The sequence below is a fragment of the Clupea harengus genome, chromosome 26 (assembly GCF_900700415.2).
Source record: "Clupea harengus chromosome 26, Ch_v2.0.2, whole genome shotgun sequence".
NCBI classification, from domain to species: domain Eukaryota; kingdom Metazoa; phylum Chordata; class Actinopteri; order Clupeiformes; family Clupeidae; genus Clupea; species Clupea harengus.
In genome coordinates, this window is record NC_045177.1 from 162,401 (window position 1) to 169,900 (window position 7,500).

Here is a 7,500-nt window from a genome sequence, read left to right on the forward strand (position 1 = left end):
TTGTAAGATGGATGGTGTATATTATAATTCACAACCATCTTGTTAACATACCCTTCTTATTCTTTGCCGACTTCACCCTTTTCCCCACTTCCACCATTGGAGGATCTTATAAAATCAGGAACACAAAATAAAGATTAGTGATCAGTTGTTAATCTGCACATACTGTACAGTAAGTGAGAATGGATCATCTTTTGCACATGCAACACATGACCTTGACCACGACAAATTTCTGAAAGTTTATCATTTAAGAAAAACAAAAATATTGTGACATATAAGTACTTAGCAAATTGGGTTAAATGGCTTCTGTTTTCAGTGCAACCGATATCTAATAGACAAGCCGAAGCAGGATTTGTCTTGGACATAATGAATGATCTGTTCAGTAACTCTACGTCAACATACTCCTCTTTGCTGGCTCCACTGCCACCAGCTCTCCATTAAAAGAAAGTGTTTCGTTAAGGATGAGGAAAGTTTATGAAACTGTAGGAGTCAAAACCATCTTGTTAACTTACTTTTCTTTGCTGGCTCCACTGCCTCCATTTCAGGATCAAATTCATCTTCATCAATTTCATTGGACTCTGCAGCGGCCTGCTTCCTGTTGGTCCGGTCTCGGGTAGTGGGTTTCTTCCCTGATGATTACAGATAGATAACATGTTAGGGGAAGGCATCAAACTAACTGAATGGTTGCTAAGCTAAAGGAACGCTATGGTAGAATCAAATCAAAAGCCAATATAAATCTGTGTGGTGGATTGTGTGTCTTACAGTTTTGGTAATCAGTAATGCTTTTCAGTAATCAGTTTTCAATAATGGAATCTCAGAAGTTCATACATAAGTAATGTACATGCTCATCTCAATATACCTTACCTGCTGAGGTAGGTGGTTCAGGTGTGGTGCTGCTGACCTCTTCCTGGCCAGCTGCCAAAAAACAGAATACAAAATGAGTTCAGTGAAGAGTTGACAACATACCAGAATTTGTTTAACATTGTCAAAAAAAAAGAATACATACAGCTGTTGGAAAATTCTAGTTCATCCAGACTTCGGTTCTTGTAATGTTCTGGGCCCTGACCCATCGCAATGAAAAGTTTACTCAGCTTTCCAAGCTGCAACGTGTTCTCTGACAGTCTATAGTATTCACAATGAACACGGATATCATGGCCCATGAATTTGGCCACCTGTTCCAGCTCTTGGGCATTAAGATTCATCAGTTGACACATAGTGGCCACATGTTTTCGTAAAGTGGTCGATCTTAGACGTTCAGGGTTTTTTGCTTGGCACTCAGATGCATACTTTTTTAAGCAGTCATATCCACGAATGTGACTTAGGGAGGGCTCACATCTTGCAAATACATAGGGGTTTGCAGGTCAATTTTGGACATCTCCCGGTTCTTGATGAGCAGCTCAATACTGGCGACAATGTTCTTAGTAAGAAGAATGGGCACTTTTTTCCCCCTTTTCCCTCGAATTTCAATCCTTGTCAGTCTTTTGGTGAGATTTTGTTCCAACTTGGTCAGACTCTTGAGCACATCATCATTCAAAGGGGCTTTGCTCCGTTTGTCAAAGGTTTCGATCAGTAACTTGGACACCTCCCCCTGTCGTCTTCTATTGAAAACAATGATCTGAGCCAGGGTGCATTCCATCAATTTCCTGTAGGTTGCTTGGGAATGACTGACTTCTAGTTGTTCCTTTGCATCTTGCTCTACTTTGCTAAGATGGTTCTGCAGCTTTACCACATCTTCGCTAAGGGGAATTGCTTCATCCTTGTTCCACCTCTTCTGCTCAAGGGATGTGCGTGCACGAACTGATATGTATGTTTGCCAGGAGGAATCCATCACTTCTGCAAATTTCTTTGAGTCTTCCTCTGACTCTTTATCTCCCTTCATCAAACTCTGGCCAATTAGCACTTCAGCCGCTCTTTTCAATGAGTATCCTATTTTGAGGGCTGTAGCTGGCTTAGCAAAGTTCTCACTATCTTCACTATACCCAGCAACTTTCTTGGCACCTTCAACAGCCAGTTCAAATTGACCTGGTTTGCACAAGTCTTTCAATGTTTTCACTGTGGGGTCTATCTTCCTTACTTCTAACAACAATCTTCCTAACTCCCTCATCCTTTGGGACATGTAGCCACGCTGGCTCTTTTCATGGCCATGTTTTGCATACAATGAGTCTCCAAATTTGCAGATTAAGTCATCATTTCTAATGCAAAAAGAAACTGCATCTTGTTGCATACTACATATAATTTTCTGGCAACCGCTAGAGGCTGAATTTGGGATAGGTATTAACTCAGATGCATTTGCCTGCACTCTTTGCCTAGTTTTAGATGTCTGTTTCTTACTCTTGCATTTGGCCTGGTGCTTCCACAGCTCTTTTCCTCACAAAGAATGCCAAGCAATACTTACATGGCAAATAGTCAGAAACATCTGATCCGGTTGGGGGTTGCCTCCATGTGACAACTTCTCCCTGGCCACACTTCATTGCTGCAATATTGTGTTGGTAGTTACCTTTGTGTCTCAGCTCGTCAAGTAAATGCCTTCTTGTTTTTTGAGCCTTTGGAATAGCTAAGGGCTTTGGCTACATCTATTTCACCTCCATGTTTCCGTTCTAAATGTCTAGCCATTTTCCCGTTCGGCTTTTCACAATAGACACAATAATGTTTTTGTCCCAGACTCGCTTTCCTTTTTTAGCATTTGAGCTAGCTTTGACTGTCAGAGACTGGGCATCACAGTGTGGATTAGATGAGGGTGATGTTGAAGGTGAGAGCAAACCTTCATCCTTTGAGCCTTCAGAACTTTCCAAGTCCTCTGAGTCTGAGCTCTGTTGCGCCGGTGCAAAATCTTGGATCAAGCGTTTTATCTTCCAGGTCAGAATCCTCATCAGAAGCCTCATAATTCTGTGAGACAAAAGGTCAACAAGCAAAAGAGAATGTTTCAACAAAGTGCTAAGCAGGGGTGATGAAGATAAATTATCAGACTGATAAAATGAAACAACACTCAGCTCCCATTTTCTCTTAAATTGTAGTAAAAATAATATAATTTGTGTAGTGCCTATAGAGAGCTTGTCTCTCTACCATTTTGTTCACAAATTGCTAAAATAATACAGTACTTAACACTTGTGAAATAACAAAAGATGCTAATCAAATATGATGATTACTAGTACAGTGTTTTGAAAGGATCATGATATAATGCTATCTCTTACATGCAAGATAATTTAATATAACACAACGCCCCTGATGTTTGCCATTGGCATGCTAACTGCAGAGAGAGCTATGTGTATGAACCGAATATAATAATGAAGTGCTCAATGCACACATTTGACCAGAAGCAAAGCAATGACTAATCATACTCAAATTTGGGAAAATTGTTGAGAAGTACACTAGCAACCCATGACCATACAAGATAAATAATACAATGAAAAACCTCCCCCCAGGGCTTACCAGTCTTTGATTCCTCTCCACAGGTTTCTTCATAGTCTATGAATAGAGGAAAAGCCAGTCAGACATTTACAGTAAGCTGAATTCTATGAAATGGTGTGTGATAAAGAATGTGCGCGCAGTCTGTGTTACCATGTCACCTTATTAGCTACATTTTACCATTTCATAAATAATGAGGATATGCTTCAGGAAATCATTTTGCTTCCACTTTAGATTCAAATAGATTGACAATAGTCCAAGCCCATGGTGCTATCATGTATGGTTCAAAGATTATCAAGGTTTACCTCTTTACATATATATGCAAACTACTGAAATGTATATCAATAGAATCTATGAACTAACCAGTGGTCAGAAATGGAACACACAAATTATGAAATTCAGTTTTTCTATTATAACTATTCATTTTTATTATACAACTACATACCATTCTTTTGTTTTTATTATTAAAACTGTCCACAAATATGTTTAATAGTGTGTTTAACTTCTATTGGCCCACCAATGGAGGCTGCGTTGGAAATCAAACTTTTGTCAGCATTTTGAGTGGACATTTCATTAGCATTTGTACAGGTGTATTCGTGCACGTCGGGCTGGCCCTCGCACCGGAACGACAGTTTACAACCGCACCGGTTCATCAATGATAATATTAATATTTTTATATTCGAGATGCAACACAAATCTATCCGCTCTCCTCCGAACGAGCTGAGCTTTCATTGATAAACCAATGCGGTTGTCTGCCTTTCCCGAGGCTCTGCGGTCTACTGGTACTCGTTCAAACGGGTAGACAAATCAAATAATAGCCTACACCTGTGTAGGTCCTCAACATAGCAGATATTTTAATACATTGAAAGCCATGAATACTGAAAATGGAATGTTATGCTCAAAATCACCGCCGACTGATGAAGTCAGGATGCATACGCAAGTTGAGTGATTGGCAGCTGGCCGCTCTGTCCATTCGCGCACCTCACAGTTGCGTATTGTTCAGACAAGAAGACACGCTTATCAACTCGATTACTATTGATCAAAACAGAACGAGGTTTCGGCTGTAGCCTATACTTGAAACATACTATTGAGACCATATTCGCTTACATGCATTGCACGCGTGATGAATTGCGGCTTAATGGTGTTTTGAGCCCTCACCGTCGACTTCAAGGCAGCAGCTGCCTGGAAGGCGCATCCCACCCCCTGAGCGAAATAATTCATATCTATGAATAACAGCTCACCTTTATCTTTTTAACCAGATTTGTAAACAGGTCGCGATCAATATTTTGCAGTACAATAGGCTACCTTGGTTAAAAATCGAATTACGGTAGATGCATGCTAGTTCTACAGTTGAATTTGCAATGACAAGAGACATAGCCAGTTAACTACACAACCTTAATATGTTTAACTTACAGCAATAATAAGAAACCGAGGGAGAAATATAAAGACTTACCTTTTATTCTCTCTTCCAATGTGCGTAGCATGCAGCTACAGCAGTGTCTTCAATGTGTGTCCTCGCTCTCCTATCCAACTTTCCCACGATGACTCGCATACAATGTATCTAAAATAAACGGCTTTGCAATCAGCAAGATTTTTGAAAAAGCTCACAAGAGGCCAATAATAATAATAATAGTAGCCTAATGGTAGCAATAATAACACATATAATAACATAATTGGTAGATTATCATTAATTATAATAGTAATAATATAATGATGGTGATAATAATGATGATTATAATAATAAGAAAGCATGCAGGCTCACATAACTGCTAATAATAATAGATTACTAATAGGCCTACTACTGCTGCTGATAATAATAATAATAATAATAATAATAATAATAATAAATAGTAGTAGTAATAATAATTATAATTGTCTGTATGGGTATTGTGCAGAGAAAGCTGATGCTAGCGAAAAACTGCAATTGTGCTAGTTGGCTAAGTAGTTCTACAGTTGAATTTGCAATGACAAGAGACATAGCCAGTTAACTACACAACCTTAATATGTTTAACTTACAGCAATAATAAGAAACCGAGGGAGAAATATAAAGACTTACCTTTTATTCTCTCTTCCAATGTGCGTAATATGCAGCTACAGCAGTGTCTTCAATGTGTGTCCTCTCTCTCCACGCTCTCCTATCCAACTCCAACTTTCCCACGATGACTCGCATACAATGTATCTAAAATAAACGGCTTTGCAAACTGGTCTGTGCATGGCCCAGCCCCTTTTTTAGAGAAGAGGGTGCATCTTCCAGTATAGTCTAGGCCAGGGGTTCTCAATTAGAAACCCAAAAGGTCCACTCGCCAAATTTCCATTCAGTCCAGGGTCCGGAACAGTGACGGTCAAAATCCAAAAACATAACTCCAACAAAAACGTTCGAACTACCGTATGCACAAAAGGTTATGTGGTCTGGCCTTATTTGTGTGAAAGGTGACACTTTTTTGTGGTTTAAACTTGGGCATAAAAGGTGTGAAGGCCAGGCGGAGGCACTGATGTAAGTGTTCATTGGGTGTGCTCCTGTATTTGTTTTTCACCATATTCATGGTTGAAAAGGCAGACTCACAACAGTATCTCTATCCTAAACTGTTGTGTTATAATGCATATTTTCAGTTTAAGTACATTGAGAGCAACCTTGTATATGAAAATGTACTTGGCCAATAAATTGACTGATTCTGATGTATGTTGAGGTATGCACGCTCTTGTTGTGTGGCTGATCTAACTATTACACTGCATGTTGCTTGGTATGATTGCAGATGGTTTATTTTTCTGCCCCTTACCTCAGAGTTCTGCGGGTATTTTTGTTCAAAGTGTGCATGCTTTGTTTCATAGTGACGTTTCACGTTACCACTTTTGACAAGGGCAACCGTCTCGTTACAGATTAAACACATCGGTTTTGTGCTCCCCACAGGCCGCACAAATGCATACTTGTCAGTCCACTCTGTCTTAAATTCGCGATTTTTGGAATCAACTTTTCTCTTTTTGCAGGGTTTAAAGCACGCCATGATTTTCGTTTGCTGAGAAAAAAAATACCGTTCACAAATCTATCTGCCGGCATTGTTGCCATTGACACACACAACCTGCGTGACCCACAGAGCTCGCGGCCAACATTGAGTGAGTGAGTGAGTTGTCATAGTGATGTTGTTATTACAGCTCCTGATTGGACCTCTGGATTGGACACAGAAGATAGAAACCACATCGAGTAGGAAAAAAATATATAGCGCGAAATCACGCACCAATGAAACCTCGCTTGATCATGATTAAATTAGAATGTTGATTTTGGCTCGGTCCAAATTTGATTGCGTCTGGGTCCGGATCCGGACCGCGGTCCGCCTATTGAGTACCCCTGGTCTAGGCAAAGTAGCGTTTTACGACAGACTAATTGTAAAATATTTTTTTTCAGCATAGATCATTTCTATGAGGTGTCCAGAACAACATACTAAAAGTCCTAAGAAATCCTAGTTGAGGAAATATGTTTAATTCTCATCAATCTGAGATGTGTGCTAATAATGCATGGCAAAAATACACCTCAAAAATTTAATTTTTTCCTTTACTTCTATCAAAATGAAACTTTACACAATGAAAGTACCCATGAAAAGTAAAAAAAAAAGTTTCTTTTGAAATTCATTTGAATATGCACATGAGCTCCACACTTATTGAATATGTCCTAATTTGCATAGGCAGAAACACCATTCATATGTATGACAAATACATTGGCCCAATCTTCATCCAATCATCCTACTGCCAATGGGAGATGGCAATGCTGCTTTTAGACTGGCCTCTAACCTGAATACTGCCTGGCTTGGTAGTAGCTGCCAGGGGTATGGTGTTTCTGCCTATAGAATTAGGACATATTCAATAAGTGTGACGCTCATGTGCATATTCAAATTAATTTCAAGAGAAACTTGTAATACAAAAAAAGTTACTTTTCATGTATACTGTAAAGGAAAAAATTAAGCCTATTTGGGTGTATTTTGGGCATATTCGGTTAGTGTATAGCTCATTTGCATAATACAATTCATTTTCAAAGAAACTTTTCATGGGTACTTTCATTGTGTAAAGTTTTATTTTGATAGGAGTAAAGAAAAAAATTACATTTTT